This window comes from Cupressus sempervirens, chromosome 3 (assembly GCF_028749045.1).
Source record: "Cupressus sempervirens isolate cs-2001-9-10 chromosome 3, ASM2874904v1, whole genome shotgun sequence".
NCBI lineage: Eukaryota > Viridiplantae > Streptophyta > Pinopsida > Cupressales > Cupressaceae > Cupressus > Cupressus sempervirens.
The window spans coordinates 936,146,315-936,163,682 of NC_143120.1; the positions used below are offsets into that span (position 1 = coordinate 936,146,315).

The 17,368-nt window shown below is 33.9% G+C and overlaps 1 pseudogene; it reads right to left on the reverse strand.

Moving 5' to 3' along the window:
- Positions 1-4,390: 4,390 nt before the first annotated feature.
- On the reverse strand, positions 4,391-5,823 carry LOC149569830 (short-chain type dehydrogenase/reductase pseudogene; annotated as a pseudogene).
- Between the last annotated feature and the right edge of the window lie 11,545 nt (positions 5,824-17,368).

The following is a 17,368-nucleotide window of genomic DNA, read 5'->3' on the forward strand; positions in this document are numbered from 1 at the left end:
CGTTTAGTACCCTCTCTAACAATATTTTGCTCACCGAGTTTTCTAAGTAATGCACATACTGTACCTTTTGGTATTTCTTTTTTTTTAACATCTTGATATGACAATTTATTTTCATAAAATCTTTTTTGTTCATCCCTCTTAACCCGCCAAACATCTAATTGACCACTAACTGAAGCTATCTGAGTCTTAATAGATTCGAGGTGCGATGCCAATTGAGCTCTCATTGGATTGGTTTGTCCAGATTCTTTCAACTGACCAATGAGTCCTTCTAATTCAGTTTTGCCTTCTATTTTATTTATTATATTTTCTTGTGTGCCAGGCGGAGGTCTTGCAATTGGTTCAGGCTGCGAAATTTTTTGTTCTTCTTGCGGAGGGTTTTGGTTTCGATTTTCTTGAGGGTTTTGAGCTTCTTGGGGATTTTTCGGTTGATTATTCACATTTCTTGAAAAAAAATCAATTGAAATCTAAATAAATAAACAAATCTAAAGAAAAATTGTAAAAACCCTACAAAACAATATAAAAAACCTACAAAACAATAAAAAAAAAACATATCAAACAATGCAAAATGAAATCTAGATCACATATGACATGCTCGTGATCTTGAATTTCACCGACGAGGAGGCATATTGGCAAGGCGAGTGGTGAAATGTTTGATTTTCTCCAATTCCTGTACGCATTGCTGTGAGGAGAGGTTAAAAAAAAGAGTTAAAATGAATGGGCTGCGGGTATGTAGCCCATTGATAAAATTTTGCTTTTTTAAAAGCACGTACACACTATTGAAAAATGAAAAAAAAAGAGTGTCATTTTTTTGGCACCACAACTCGGTGCACTTACCCATGAGCTCTACTTCCTTCATCAATTAAAGAAGAAATTATAGTTTCTAGGCTAGGATTCATATTGTTCAAAGTGAAAACATTATGATCAAAGCTTGAAGGCATGCTACTAAGTAGGATTGCTTTGGCATCATCGTCATCAACTTTAGAGTTCATACCTACAAGTTGATTAAGAAGTGAACGAAAAGTACTTATATGTTGAACAATGTTATCACCTTCATTCATCTTCAACCTAAACAACTTTTATTTTATGGACATTTTTGCACTAAAAGCCTGTGAACCAAACAAGATGTTAAGCCCATCCCATATTTCTTTTGAAGTCTTTGAAAGATCAATATGTGCAAAAATGCATTTGATAGACCAAGTCCAATCAATGCAGAGGCCCTATGATCTTTAGTTGCCCACTTTGTTATTTCATTTGCATCTTGGGGTTTCTGAATAGTTCCATTAACAATGTCGCATAGATCTTTTTCAATCAAAAGCAATTGTATCTTAATTTGCCATGTGTGGAACTTAGGCCCTTCAAATTTGGGAATTGTAGATAATTTATCCATTGTTTAGAAAAGAATACTGTAGAACAAATAATGTAAATGAAAAACTGAGTGATGCATGTAATCTGCAACCGATCCCTATTTTATTCCTGATAAAAAAAAATCATAACATATTCATGGACAATATAATATAAAATATCTGCACAATAAATCTCAAACCTCTCTTCAATAAATCCACAGAAGTTAGGGTCTGATTATCCAAAATCCATTTAACAACACTCTTCTCCCCATCGATCAACCCGCTCTGATACCAAATGAAAGAGCTAAAATATAAAATGTTGATTTTATTGATTCATATTTTTTGTATACATTCGGATACAAACTGAATTGATACTAAAAATGATATTGAATATTATATACATTGATGTCTGAGTATCTTTATATAGCCTTATTTTCCCTTACAAAAACTACTTATGGGAATAACTTCCAACAACTATACATTTAAGTGATTTATTTATTTAAACTAAACTTAGAAACCAGCTTGATTAATGTAATAAATCTAACACATATTTCCTTCAGTATAATAGGATGGCATTAGAACATGTCTTGGCGACTTAACTGATTAATAGTGAAAGATCATTTTTAGATTGCTTGAAGTTAGTAACCAACACTTGAATACATTTAGTTATTAGCAAACCCGTCTTTTTATCCAACAATTTTAACTTATCTTCAGCATAAGTTGGTCTTTACTTAGACTTGAATCATCAACTCGTGTTTTTGTCTTGTTGCCTAAAACATCTTTTCTTTTATGACATTTGTATTTGTGCACAATTCTTTTCTTAATTCTAGATTACTTTTCTGAATTGATATTTATATTAAGGACCAATTTGCAAGAATGTCCAACAACTCTTTTATGCATAGTCTTAATGTTTTAAGACTTCATCTTTTCCATAAGGCAGGGACTAAAGCTCTATTAGAACTCTTGTTTTTAATTTTAACTAAATGATGGGTAGGATGTGTTTTTTTTAATATAAAATTTCATCACCCAAGTGCCAAGTGCCTCTTACAACCTCATGAAAACACTTACTATTTAATCTAATGCGCTCACTTAAAAATGTTTTTTTTTCAGAATGGAAACTTAGAAATTTCTTTACATACATGATAAATTAGAAATTAGAAATCTTTACTACTAATTTTATTTATTATTTTTTGATTACATTGATTTATTTTATATTATAATTAATATAAAGTAATTTATAATTAGTATATCAATGTTTGATTTGATCAAAACATTTTTCAATTAGATTTTTTGATTTTTTTTTTGAATTATGTTTTTTTTTCAAATATAAGATTATTTTATTTGAATATTTATTTTTTCTAATTTCAAATTGAAATAGAATTTAATATTAGTATTAGTTTGTCGAGCAGTTTTAAATATTACAAGAAGAAAAAGAAAATGTAATGAATTTTTTTTTTTAAATAATAATAATAATGATTGTATTAAAAGAAACATATTTATAATAATTTATTTTTTTAAATTTTATTATAAAAATATTTTAATATTTTTAAATAAAGAATAATTATTAGATCTATTTTACAATTCAAATGTTTTGTTGATTTTTTAGAAATGTAGATTTGTTTATTGGTTAAGAATTTAAAATCTTAATTATTTTAATTTGCATGATTTTTGTCAGTTTCTAATAAATAAAATAAAATAACAATTAACTAAAATTAAAAATCATAATTCCAACAAAAACAATAAATAAATTGTATGTAAAAAAAGAAAACAAATAAAACATATCAAGTATTATTAAAATAATAGAAATAATATATTTATTAAATTACTATTATTGAAATATAAATCTCAATATCCACGTAAGATACAAATAGACTTTGTTTTAGATGAAAAATCTTATTTTTAAGACAAAGTTTTTTTCATATTATTACAAAGGCACCTAAACATTACATATAATTACTCTCTTGCCCATAAATATATGATACAAAGACTTCCATACCCAACTAATCTTTGTCCCTATGAAGACAACTTTATATCCGCACAACCTCTATTTCTTTTCACAACCCCACAATGAAGATGGCCATAAAGTTAGTCTTGTAGAGATATATAATTCAATTTTAGAGATTGTCTTATACAAACTCCTTTTCTTATTATTTAGATTTCTATAAATAATTGCATGTAGTTAATCTTGTGAAACACATGAGCACTTGAAAGAGATTGCAACTATGTCTATAAGAATGTTTATTTAAACACAAAAGGAGGCCATTTGAAATCATTTATATTTGTTATTTAAAAATTTAATAAATTTTATGTTCATATATAAATGTCTAAATTTAATAAATTTTCTATTTATCTATATATAGAATTTAAAATTTATTTCTAAATTCTATTTCAATTTGAAATTAGAAAAAATAAATCAAATCAGATAATACAAAAGAAACATAATAAAAATTTCAAAAAATTAATTAATAAACTTTTTGATCAAATTAAATATTGATATACTGATTACAAATTACTTTATCTATTGATTATGACATTTTGCCTTATGTGATGGTTAGAAAGTAGATAAAATACATGGAGGTTCTTCGGTGCTTATGACCATTTTGTCAAATGTATAATGGGTATAGCTGAATAGTTTTAGTGGCTTAGTGTCAAGATGTTCAAATCTTTGGTAGGCATGAATTGACTAAAAATTGTAAATCTTTACTTCTACTTAATAAAATATAAAAATTACCTAGAAAAAAAAAAAAAAAATACAGAAAAATTTGCAAACTAATCAATTTTAAATATTTGATCTTCTTTATGTTGTCTTATTGTATTAAAAAATATTATTAAAATATTCAATACTTTTAAAATATCATTACAATCATATTTACATTAAATACAATAAAATCATTTATTTATATATTAAAGTTAATCCACTTATCACAATTGTTAAAAAGATAAAGTTGTAATTAATGCATTCATTAATTAATATTAAAAAAAATTGAATTTTTGTTGGAGAAAATTGAATATTACCCCTACAAAAATAGAAATTAGCCAATCACAAATAAGAAATTAATGTTTAAAATTTTATTTAAAAATAAATCATTGTAAACTTTAGCAATATGTAGACTTTGGTCATAAAATTTAATTTGGTGACCACAACAAAAACATTAGTACCCTGCCTACACTAATACCCTGCCTATTAGGAACTAATAATAAATCTGGCACAACTCCCAAACTGTCAACGACCATTAATAATAAAAAGGAGACGGAAGTTGTAGTAACGGAACTGACGGCACTGGCTATGACCAGGTGCAAATATTTGGGCTATGACCAGGTACTTGTACACCGTCCGCACTTGACAGCCTACGAAATCATACAAGTAAAGACCTTTTCATGGCGAAACAACAAAAACAGCTATGAACCAAATCTGACAATCCCCATCAATCAAAAGTAGACATTTGAAACATTATAAGCAACACAAGCACACATATCTAGGGTTTAGTCATCTCTGGATATCAGCTTTGAAATCCACACTAGAGACTTTAATCGAGGGTTGCAGATACAGTGTTATTTAATCCCCAACATCAAGCAAGAAGATAACTTCTAGGGTTTCAGGTACAGTCGTCACGCAAACAGATTAGGGTTTCAGGTTTACACATAGCCACCGCTGACCCCGACAACCTGAGCATTGATCCACTCTCCCTCATCACTGGCCAGGAACGCCACGACGGGCGCCACGTCAGTAACCTCGCCCAGCCGTTCAAGCGGAGGCGCCTGCGCAAGGCTTTGAATCACTTCGTAATTCTGTATTGCAAACAACATATCTGTGGCTACCGCGCCAGGGGCCACGCAATTTGCTGTAATCTTTGTTCCCCTCAATTCCTTGGCCAAAATCTTCGTCATCGTCTCCACGGCTGCTTTACTGGCAGCGTATGCTGCACTTCCAGGCCTCTGTGACAACACACTAGACGAGCTTAGGTTTATAATTCGGCCCCCGCCGCCCTTTACCAGTCTGTTCGCGGCTTCCCTGGAACAGAGGAAGGTTCCTTTACAGTTCACGCTGAAGGTCGATTCCCACAATTCTTCGAGGGTTTCTACCACGGGTGTCCATTTGGAGTCGGCAATGGCCGCGTTGTTAACCAGAATGTGCACGGCGCCGAATACTTCCTCGGCCACATCGAAGAGTTTTTTAACTTCGATCGCCTTGGAGATATCGGCCTTGCAGGTCACGGCTCTCACTGTATCATGGCCCTCGTTGATTTTTAGGGCAACTTCCTCTGCTTTCTCTGCATTTCCAGCGTAATTGATCACCAATTTTGCACCCTTGCGGGCCAAGTGAAGCGCAATTTCTCTGCGCCTGTTACGATGGCCACACGATCCTTCAAACTGCTCTGATCGGCCATTTGGGGAAGTTCTGCAATTAGGGTTTGGACTCCATTTCCCTCCCTACTAATAAGGCCTGCGGAATCTTTTTCTTTTCTTTAGCGTTGGTTGCTTATCAGTCAATGGCGCACTAAAAAATATCTATAAAACTTTTATCTAAAAGGTCAGCAGTGACGATTGTATTTAATAAATAAATTAAGATGGTATTATTATTTTTAAATTTTTTTATTTAATATAAAATGTAAATAATAGTTTTGTGTTTTTTAATATTTAGATATTTTCTTATATTGAAATCTTATATGTTTCAGAATTTTTATATGTTTCCTCATTGAGTGGTTGTCAATTAATGGTAGATTTCAAAATGTCTACAACTTCTTATATTAAAAAAGAAATTAAAATAAAAAAGTCTATTTTCCGGTATCGTTTATGAAGTACTCACAAGACTACTTTTTGTATTTAATAATTAAATTACAGTAGTATAAATATTTTTATTTAATATTAAATGTAAATAATAGGCTTGTGTTCTTTAATATTTAGATTTTTTTTTATATTAGAATATTATATGTTTCTTAATACCAAAATTTTATATGTTTCTTCATTGAGTGATTGTCAATTAATGGTAGATTTCAAAATGTCTACAACTTCTTATATTTAAAAAGAAATTAAAATAAAAAGTAAAAAATAATTGTTATAAATTAATATATCTTTTTATTAAAAATCTATGTGTTGGTAAACATATTTGTCACTGCGATAGTTACTTTTGAAACTGACCTTGTTTGCCTTGTGAACAGTGACAACTGTGCCAACTGTTGGAGAGATTAAAACCGATCATTAACATATTACAATCTTCCTCTTCATTTAGAGGGGCAACTCCCTCGTAAGATGAGTTTTTTATTTTTCAAATAAAGACGATTACAACTTAAAATATAGAAAGGAAATTATTGATGACGAATGCACCAGACGACTTCAATGTTTTCATAAAATTGATGTAGACTGCTAATGAGAACAAACAAGAACTACGTTTGAGAGCTATCATCAACACAATGTTAATTCAGTGATTACACCATACCATGAAAATATTCAAACTGATGAATCAACACTTCAACAATTCAGATCCAGTAGAAAAAGAACGGAAAATGTACTTTCTTTTATTTCCTAGCACCAAGAACATAGGAAATGACTAATTACAAAAACAACAATTGAACACACTTTCCAAATATTGTCTTGTTATCAAAACACAAGTGTTCCCTCTCTCCAAGTCCAAAAAGTCCCCCTATTACATTGAGATTTGTGAATTTATATGTCATTCTGGCTTAACTAACTTTTCAAGTTTGTAACCACTCAAAAAGTTAAAGAGTTTTGAAATTGGAATGCATTTGAAAACTGACTCTACTCTAACTCATATGAATAATTTCTACATTGGTGGAAATTTCCACCAATTATTGATAGTTTTCTACCAAGTCTTGGTAGAAAACTATCAAGAATTGGTCAAAATTTCCACCAATGTTTGGTCGAATTTTTTAATAATTGGTGGGAATTTCAACAAATTCTGGGTAGAAAACTATCAAGAATTGGTCAAAATTTTCACCAATGTTTTGTCGAATTTTTTTAATGCTGTATCAAGCAATTTTTTCTTATCCAAGCCATTTAATTTGCAACCTTTTAAATCTCTGCAAAGATAAAGGTGGAGCAGGAGAATTTTTCTTCTCAAAGGTGTCATTTGATTGTAAAGTGTCCATTCTATTATCTGTTGAACTTTATCTTTGTAGAGATTTAAAAAGTTGTTCAATAGATAATAGAATGGATACTTTACAATCAGAGGACACCTTTGAAAAGAAAAATTCTCCTACTCCAACTTTATCTTTGCAGAGATTTAAAAGGTTGCAAATTAAATGGCTTGGATAATAAACAATTGCTTGATACAATATGGAACAATTTGACATTTATGCATAGGGCACCATCAATTATGTGAGTGATGCAGATGCAGCCGAATTTTTTGAGGTCAAAGCCACCAATTAATATAAGGTTTCTAATCTCCATGAGGTCAACATTTGTTCATATATCATCAATGATACTCACTCAACACTGAATTGGTAATTGTACCACTAAGAGTTTTGATCCTCATCGAAATAAAGCTTACATAAAAATGTAATGTTCCTGAATCCAATTAAGCTTTATAAATATATACAAATGTAGATATATGTACACATGTGCATATAGACATATGCATATTTATGCATACACATAACATACATACATATATCATATATGTGTGTATGTGTGTGTGTGTGTGTCTAAAAGTTGATTGCAGTGTTACTTGATGACTTCATTGGTTAGATACATTTTTGATGGATCCACAAGGATTCAGATTAAAACAATGGCAACATCTCATTTCTAAAGAACATACCTCAATAGCTACATCTCGTTTTTCAGCAGTAGCCACCAATTTTTCAATATTAAGAGCATTTCCAAAGCTGTTTAAAGTTTGTCTAGTAACTGTCATGCACAAGCACAAGGAAAACCATTAACATATAAAAATATAAGTAATGTCTAAACACGATATATTATTTCACAAAAAATATCCATGTAATTGATAACTTCAATCAGTCTGTCTTGCCAGTCCTCCATCCAAAAGATTTGAAAAAACAAAAGAGGAAGTATGTGGTAACATCCTTCTTATCTCTGATACTAGCATTGCTTAGATGTATTTATATATTTTGTAGGTTCCCTTTTCTTGTGATTTTACTGAAGCACGTGAAAAAAAGTTCATAGAAGAAATATGTCATGAATATTAATGGAACTCAGTTGCCATAGCTAACTTATGTAAATGAACAGTTTAAAATATATTTACCACAGAATTCTTAATTAAAATACAAATATTATAAGGTGATCGTTTATCTTGCATTGATAAAAAGGGGAAACAAATAGGTATTGGGGTGAAGTCCCTAGAAAAGTTGATGTGCAAACATCTTCTTGGTTGGTACAAACACGCAAAAAAGAATGCAATGATTGTCCCAGATTAGCTACAACATACACTAAATACCTCACATCTAAATAAAAATTTAAAAAAAATTTAAATGTTGACCAGTGGAGCTTCGATTAGTTAAAATAATAATAGTATCTGCATTTCCAAAAGGCAAAATAATTGATAAAGATACCTAGAACTTCTTAACCTCGAGAATTGCACAAAAACGCTTGACTAGATACCATAGATGTTGTTGATCCACTACCAGCTTGCAGAGAAGGTGTTGCTTGAGAGGACTAATCATGCACAAGATTCAAATGCAAATTATATTTCTAGCATTGAACACAAGCATGATTCTTATTGCTTACAAAAGATCGCTCTGAAAAAAAGGTTTTAAAAATGCCCGAAAATCAAGATTAATAAATAGATGATATAGAATAATTTGCTCGAAAAAAAATAAACTATTAAGTAAAAAGTAAGATCTTGTTTCTTGCTTATAAAAGGCTAAAATATAACACCTTCAATCCTGGACCAGATTCAATTTGGCCATTTGGCTGACATCGTCTGTCTAGTTGCCAGAAGTGAATGTTGTCTAACATAGCTTTCTAGATTTCCCTGTTGTCTCTGTACCAATGCAGATTGTGATGATGTCGGACCCACAATTGACTGTCATGTAGAATCTGAATTCTAATAAACAAACGCAAAGGATGACACTCATCTCTCACTGTGTCATTGGACTAACTACCTTTGGGACGTGCTCATTTTGGATAATAATAGGATGATTTTTATAAAATTATTATATTGTTCCACATGGGATAGTAGGAAATGGTAATTGAGTTGAAATAGATCTATACAATTGTGTAACATAGATTCATATGGAAGAAGGTGTAACATAAAAAGAAAATTCTATCAAATATTTCATTCAAGAATGAGACTGTTACAACGTGGCCAAATTAAAGTAGATGTCCAAGTTGACCTATCCATTGACGTAGATGATCAAGTGAACTCACAAGATATGGAAGCCAAGGTTAGCATAAATGACTTTAAAACAAAGATCAAGATTCTGATTGGTAGATAAACATTCTATGTGGAAAACTTGAAAAAATTAAGTGCTATCAATGCATATCTAACTCAATGCACATGTCATCTTGCCACTTATCAAAGTAGGTTAGAGAATGTTTGTAGCAACCAAGCGTTATGGGGGTTAATGTCTGACAATGTTGTCATTCCAATAACAAGTTGGGAACTACTATCAGAGTATTTTGAGTGTACAAGGCCATGATTGTTGCCCAAATGCCTCAATCTCCATACTAATGCCATGGCACCTCAACATAATGTTTAGTCTATTTAATTTGTAATTCAAAGACATTGATTTTTCATGGAGTGTTAAAGTTTCTTGAATTTTGAAGGATTCTTTAACCTTTTTGAGTGTTTACTTTTTCTTATTACTTCTACTTCAAAAAGCTACAATGATAACCATTTACTGCTTAGCAGATAGTACTGTATGTCCTGTATGACAGAAGCACAACTTGCATCACTAATTACAGCCTATATAACCAAAATATGAGAGAAACTACTATGACAAGGTAATTGTTGAACAGAAACATGACAAACATATACATTGGATATACAAAATATGTTTCAAAATAACTTTGAAACTTCTAACTCTATCAATGTGATTTCTATCCACTCATACGGACCAGCCCATTGTGCCTTCCATCCCTCTGAGAATCTTATCACCTTGAATGAATTGTCTATAGGGCTGATCCACAACCTCAGCCAATGGTAACCCAGTAATGACAACAAGTGATACTACTTCTACAGGAGCTTCTCTTTCTTGCCTTTCCTTCATTCTTTGTTAATTCATCTCGGTCGTGAAATTCTCTAGGGCAACCTCAAAGGGAGTATGTTGATATGAGTAAAGCAAGGTTCTTCATGAAGATCTCTACACTTATTCTGTCCATCACTCTCTTCACATCTACACCCTTGCTCAAATGGTCCCAATTCTAGTTTGTAATCCTCCAATCTAGGCAAGGTAGCTCCCCCTTCCTTATTTCGTTTCATCTTAATGTGCATCACATGGAACTTGAAGTTCATGTGGCAATGTTACAGAGCCTTTAGAAGTTCTTTTTCTTGGAGAAAAATGTCCACATGACACCTATGCTCAACACTATTATTACTTACCAGATATGCCTTGGATATTTTAGAACAACTTTTTGTTGGTCTCTCCCAAGAATGATAATTAATTAAGGAATGATCCTAATATTTCCAATATTACTTCATTTATGCAATCATATAGGAGATGGCATTCTGACCTGCTTCTATGAGCCTTTATTCCAATGGATGCACTTACCTCAGCCAACTCAATGTCACTGAAATTCCTTTGAGATGGTGTCATGTATTAGCTACAATAGTCATTTGCAATGTATGAGCAAAAGTGGCTCAAGCAACAAAATGTTGCTAGCAACTTTTGAAAAGTTGCTCAACAATTTTTCTCTTTTTGTTTCCTAACTTTGCTAAGAGGCTAAAAAAAGCCCTAATCAAACACAAAAACTGAGGAGAAGGCTATAAATGTCCTGGGGAACCCTAATGCAAGGGTTGGTAAATGCCATTGTATGACTATAGTACAAAACAACAGACTGTGCCTAGAATTGTACTGATAGTTATTGGTTTTTATTAAGTTTTGAAGTGAATATTTTCACCCTCAATTGGAGGGTTTTTACCCTCAAATTTGTGTATGATGTCTTGTGTAATCTTCCATCTGTCATTGAATAAATTATAATCTTTTGGTTCAATATTTAATAAGTTATGCCTTCAATTCATTATGTTTATGCAGACCAAATTTTTTCTCTATCCATGGTGATTATGTGATTGAATTTGAAGTTCACAATTCATTTTCTGAAATCTCATCTTCTTTGTTTGAGTTTTACTCTGACACAAAGGAACAATAGGTGTATCTGCAAATTATTTGATGATTTCATGAAACTCATAGAATACATCCCACACCATTCTGAGTTCTATAAAATATAAAGAGCCACATAGTCACAATCTTAATTGAACATTTTGCAAAATACAATAAATCATGATGATCATAAAAAGCGATCTCAACAAGACTGTTGCCAACAAGCATGGTAATCCCAATAGAGTGTAATGCTCAATGGCACGTGCACTTCAACATGGACAATGACAGTTATGGGAAGAGTTGTTTCATCTCTAATAACATTTGATGTTACAACTGCATCATAAACACGGTGACATATATGTGCTGGTAACAATAACAGAGCTGCACCATAACCATAAACATGGTAGGCTTAAGTATGACAGATATGAAAAAAGATGAAACTAGATCCAAAACATCATTGTGACTCCAATAACACCATCATAGGTCACAAAGAAAATAGAAACATTAATCATAACCTTCGCAAGTAGCAAAACATGTACAGTTTAGCAGAACATTCAGAAAACTCAAGCCTTCACAACATAGATGTTTTAACTTATCTACAGAAAGAGAGAATATAATATTCTTATCACTTATCAACAAAAAAACATAAAACAGAAATATCGAACTGTCTTACTACTGGAAAACAAAATGACTATGATGTTGTCTATCTTCAAATATAGAACATCATTTGTAGACAAGAAGTCGCACCAAAAGATGACTCTTCATGAATACCAACCGACCAACATTGTGAAACATACACATCAACATCTATCTTCTTTTGCACAAGGAAATAAAGCCTAGGAATAATTTGATTAAATTTGGCAACATTTAATCTTAAAATTAGAGTTCTATCTTTGGATTAATGAACATCAATTTTGCTTCCATAGTAATGCATCAGTAAGTTTATTTTCTATGAGGCACAACTTGTTATATATTGATTATTTTATTGCACTTTATGCTTTCCGCTATACAAAACACTTGGTGAAGCACAATGGCCTCACTAGATTCTCAAGAATAGGGACATAACAATGCAACACTAGAACACCAGCAAAAAATAAATACCATCATGGTATGTTGAACTTCAACTATCTACTGTAACTTTCGATATTCACTTTAAACAACAACAAATACTACTTACTGATTTAAAACGTATCCCAAACTATATATCTTGTTCTCCATCCTTAGGTGGAGAAGTGCGATCTCTACAGGTATAATGTCTTCCTAGATTAAATCTCCTATTCATAATGTTAAATAACAACTCCCTGAATAATGCACTGAACAAACTTTGAATTAAGCACTGATCCCAATGTCACTAAGCCCAATTCCCTCCAGACTGGCAAGAAATCGCTTTGATGCCATTGCATTGAGCCCAAACTGACTCTCACTAACAATAATGAACAAAATATGTGTTTCTAGAGTTTGTTAGCTTCAATCTTAAGTTTTTGAAATGTAAGCTTTAGATTTTCCTCAATATGTGAAATGATGCCAGAATAATAATAGACCCCCATTTATTTGACTAGAGACTAACTAAATGCAATGGTGGAATAACAATAAAAATAAATAAGTAAATTCCACTTTCAATTAACTCCCTTGAATAAACAATTTTCACCAAATACAATTTAGTTATTCTTCAATAATAGTAAAGAGCCTAGTAATTTGCTGAAATGTTTGATCTACAATTATTAGTCTCAAAGGGATTACAATCTATCTCCAACGCTCCCAAATGCAGCTCCAAGATCATTAGAAATGAATGCTGCCAGCTATGCAAGGAAATGTTGAAATAGGAGAGACCACAAAATGCTAAATAAACCCTCTGCCATGAATAGAGATTTCAAACGCTAATCTCTATAGTATAAGTCATGCCAAAGATGGTTCCAATAGCAAATTAGACACACCAAATGACTGGGATTTCAGTCACCTAAGTGTAGAAAAGAATAATGCCCAACAACACTATGAAATCGCCCAACTATGATGTGATATACTCTATTTGATAGGGCTATAAACCCCTCTAATATGCTTTAGAACATTCAACACTAAGAGTAGGCTATTGACAAAAATACCAAACTCCCAACTTGTAGGCAATATTAATGTCAAACAAAGATTTCTTGGCATCTTGCATGTAGAAGTATAAAAATCCCTAATGTAGATGTAATTGCCAATTGATAACAAAGATTTCAATTACCAATTATCTTCATAATATGATTTCCTAAATGTCAATAGTAAGAATGTTGGCCAGTAGAATTAATAGGCATTCTCTAGAGAGTCTTCCTCTTTGCTAGGTCCAGATGTTTTGGCTTGGGGAGGTACCTTGTCTTGTAAATATCATGTCTCTGCTGGATACCAAAAGATAACTAGACAATTATTTAGGGATGCTGAGGCCCCTTGGTGGAAGCAAGTTTGGAATAAAGTTTCTTAGTCCAACTGCAATTTTTTCATGTGGCTAGTGGCTCACACCACTGTCTTATGTGGGATATGTTGCATTTTGTGCCTCCCCCCCCCGCCAAATATTTGAATGTTAAATGCTTACCCGCCAACAGTCATTGCCCAGTTTAATATTATTTTAAACATCCCAAGGATATCAACATTATTAAAAAATCAAACCTTATGATATGTTTCTGCGGCCCGCAAGTTCTCCATCGTCAGATCTAATGATATCGACGGTTGGCGCTATGTCACTTTTGAAAGTTGCATGATGTTTTGCATTAACGACATAGCGCCCTTCTGTCGCATGTCAAGTGGGTCCCCTTTTCCCTGATTGTTTCTCTAGCACCGGGCTTTTCTAGTTCCACGGTGGGCGCCATGGTACTATCGAAAAATCTGGGCTTCTCACCGTTATCGACATAGCGCCCAGACGAAAAGTGACCCTGCGACAATTTTTGGAAGTACGGTGGGTCCCAAGTGTGCCCTGTCAGATATCGTGATGTGACTTGTCAGACGCGTTGATAGTTGGTCAATTTTCATTGGCTAAAGATGACTGTACAGAATGTGGGTCTTGTTCACTTGGTTGGCCGCAAACGAGGGTTGTCAGACAGGTTGGCGCGTGGCTAGTTTCTATTAGTCGGTATACTGACAGGACAGACCCATCTTGCTCGCCGCCAAATCAAGGAACATCTACGGTAGGCGTTATTGCACCATTGAGAGTTGCACGATATATACCCATAGCAACATAATGCCTCGGCGACGTGTGGCACAGTTGACGTCATGGGCCCACTTTCTCATAAGGTATCAACAGGTGGCTTGTCTTTCATGGCAGTTGTCAGGTAGGTTAGAGTATGAAGGTAGATCTCATTGGCCCATCCAATTGACTAGGTATGTAGTCCTGCAAAGAGTTTTAGCATCGTAGATGTGAATTAGATCCACGGCAGGCGCTATCTCGCAATGGAGAACTGCAAGGATGTTAACATTAGCGACATAGCGCCCTTTCGCCACGTGGATCAGTGGGGTCGAGTGTTATAAAGTTGCGGGGATGGTACCAGTTCGGGCTGATTCAGATGCCAGGAGTGCTGACAGTGGTCCGTGGGCCCAGAAGTCTTAAAGGCAAGCGCAGGAAATGGCGAGTCTTCACGATCATCAGATTCAAGAAGATCTACGGCAAGCGCTATCTCGCTATGAGAAAGCGCTCGAAAGATATTCATAGCAACATAGCGCCTTGGTGACATGTGTCTTGCAAGCCCGGCCAAGGTTGACAATTAAGGGTTGGCGGTTGTGTTGTAAGCCATCGCGGTCAGGTTTTAACAAGATGGCACAGTTAGTTAGAAAAGAGTGGTCAACACGGGAAGACCTTGCGAGGTGGCAGAAAGAAAGGAAGTTATTGGCCCACGTGGCTCGTTCTGGATGTAGAGTTCGGTTTATTTGCTGACTTTGCTGATTCATGCACCAAAAATGATAAGAGATCAGGTTTTCTACACGATTTGATATCTATGATCGGTCCTAACTGCCCATAAATGAATGTTGAATGCGGAAGAACACTCTACCACTCCGATCCAATCCATCTACCTGATCAGGACAATTAATGGCGTTGTTTCTGTCTTCTAAAGGCATTATTTGATACAGAGGATCAGATATCATTTGCATCTGGATCTGTACCCAAATCAGATTTTCTCCATGATTGTTTCTTACAGGTCTCAATGGCGGTGGTTGCAGGACAGTTTTGGAGGGAAAATCTCAGTTATGCCTGAACTATAAAGGCAACTTTTGTAGATTTTGTTAGTGTGGACCTTTCTCTTACTTTTCTCTGTAGTTGCTCTACAATTCTAGTGTAAATTCCCCTGTGCCTCTAAACTGTATGATTCTCTATTTTATCTCCTTCAGCCATTGGTATGAAAGTGCAAGAACTCTTTGCCTTCACCATTGTTTTGTGAAAGTCTGTAATCTGCATGACTATATCTCTGCTGGCCTGTGAATGATATATAAGTGAATCTCTCTTTCCTTGTGTCATTCATCTTGATTTTTTGATCTGCATGTGGTTATTTGATTAAAGCAAGTCTGAATGTGTATATCCTTAGTTTCATTCTAGTTCAATAGTGCATATATGGGCAGAGATTGGTCTGAACACTCTATTTTGGTGCATCACCTCTTTAGATTAGACTAGGTAGATTTGTTTTCATGCTCTCCTTCTCCCTTTTCTTCTCCAAGAGTAGTTAGGTGCACCCTGATAGTAAGAGGAATCCGGCCTTCTCCGAAGACTCAACCTCATAGTTCAAGTCCCATAGCTTGGAGGTTGTTTCCATGTTTCACTAGGTTGTCCTCACGCATAGGCTCTGGACAAGGGTGCAAACCTAAGTGACAACAGTTTTTGGCACGCCCAGTGGGACTCCTTTTCAAAAAAATTCAAGCCTACTGGTGTCAAAAGAGAAAATTTCAAGATCAATGCTGAAGAGATAGTACTGGCTTTAGTGTTCAAAGCCTTTAAGAGGCTCATTCTTCAAAGTACTTGGTGACTTTGAGCTTTAAATACATATCTAGTTCCAGACCAAAGTTGCAGTGATTCATGCCCAGAGCTGAAACAAGGGCATCTTCTAGAGGTAAGTTCCAATATCAAGAGCTTCCATTTTCAAACTCTAGGAGAAGGAAGACTAGAATATCTTTATCACCAGTTAGGAGTGCAGTAGTAAGAAATACCCCTACAAGATCTATCTCTACTCCTCCTCCTGTTAGATCTCAACCTAGACTGCCATCAATACATATCAATAGATCACTTGTCTATATGGCGTTGCCTAGAGCTCACACTTTCGCCACCTTTAATGGTGGGAGCCCTCTCCTATTAGCTCAAAGACATGACATACCAGTAGCTGCACTCAAAAATATACCAAAATTTACTAGTGAAACTTCTATCTCCCCCTCAGAACACATTCAAGAGGTTGCAAATGTCTGCAATATCCATGGCATCATAGAGGATGATGTTGCAGTTAGGCTCCTAGCCTCATCCTTGAAAGGAAAAGCACTACAATGGTATAGAAGTTTAGCTCATGGTTCTATAATAGAATGGGATGGATTAGGAGCAGGATTGTGCAAACATTTTGAGGATAAAAGTGATTATTTGTCACTTTTAGAACAGTTGGCTACTATAAAAAGAGCCCCCCATGAATGTATGACTAATTTTAACTATAGATTTCAAAAGACATGGGATAGAATACCTACTTCAGTGAAGCCTACCCCAGGTAATACATTCTTGCATTACCTTAGAGCTTTTAATAGTGATATTGCCACTACAATCCAAACTATGGGAGTAGATACCTTGCCTAATGCTTA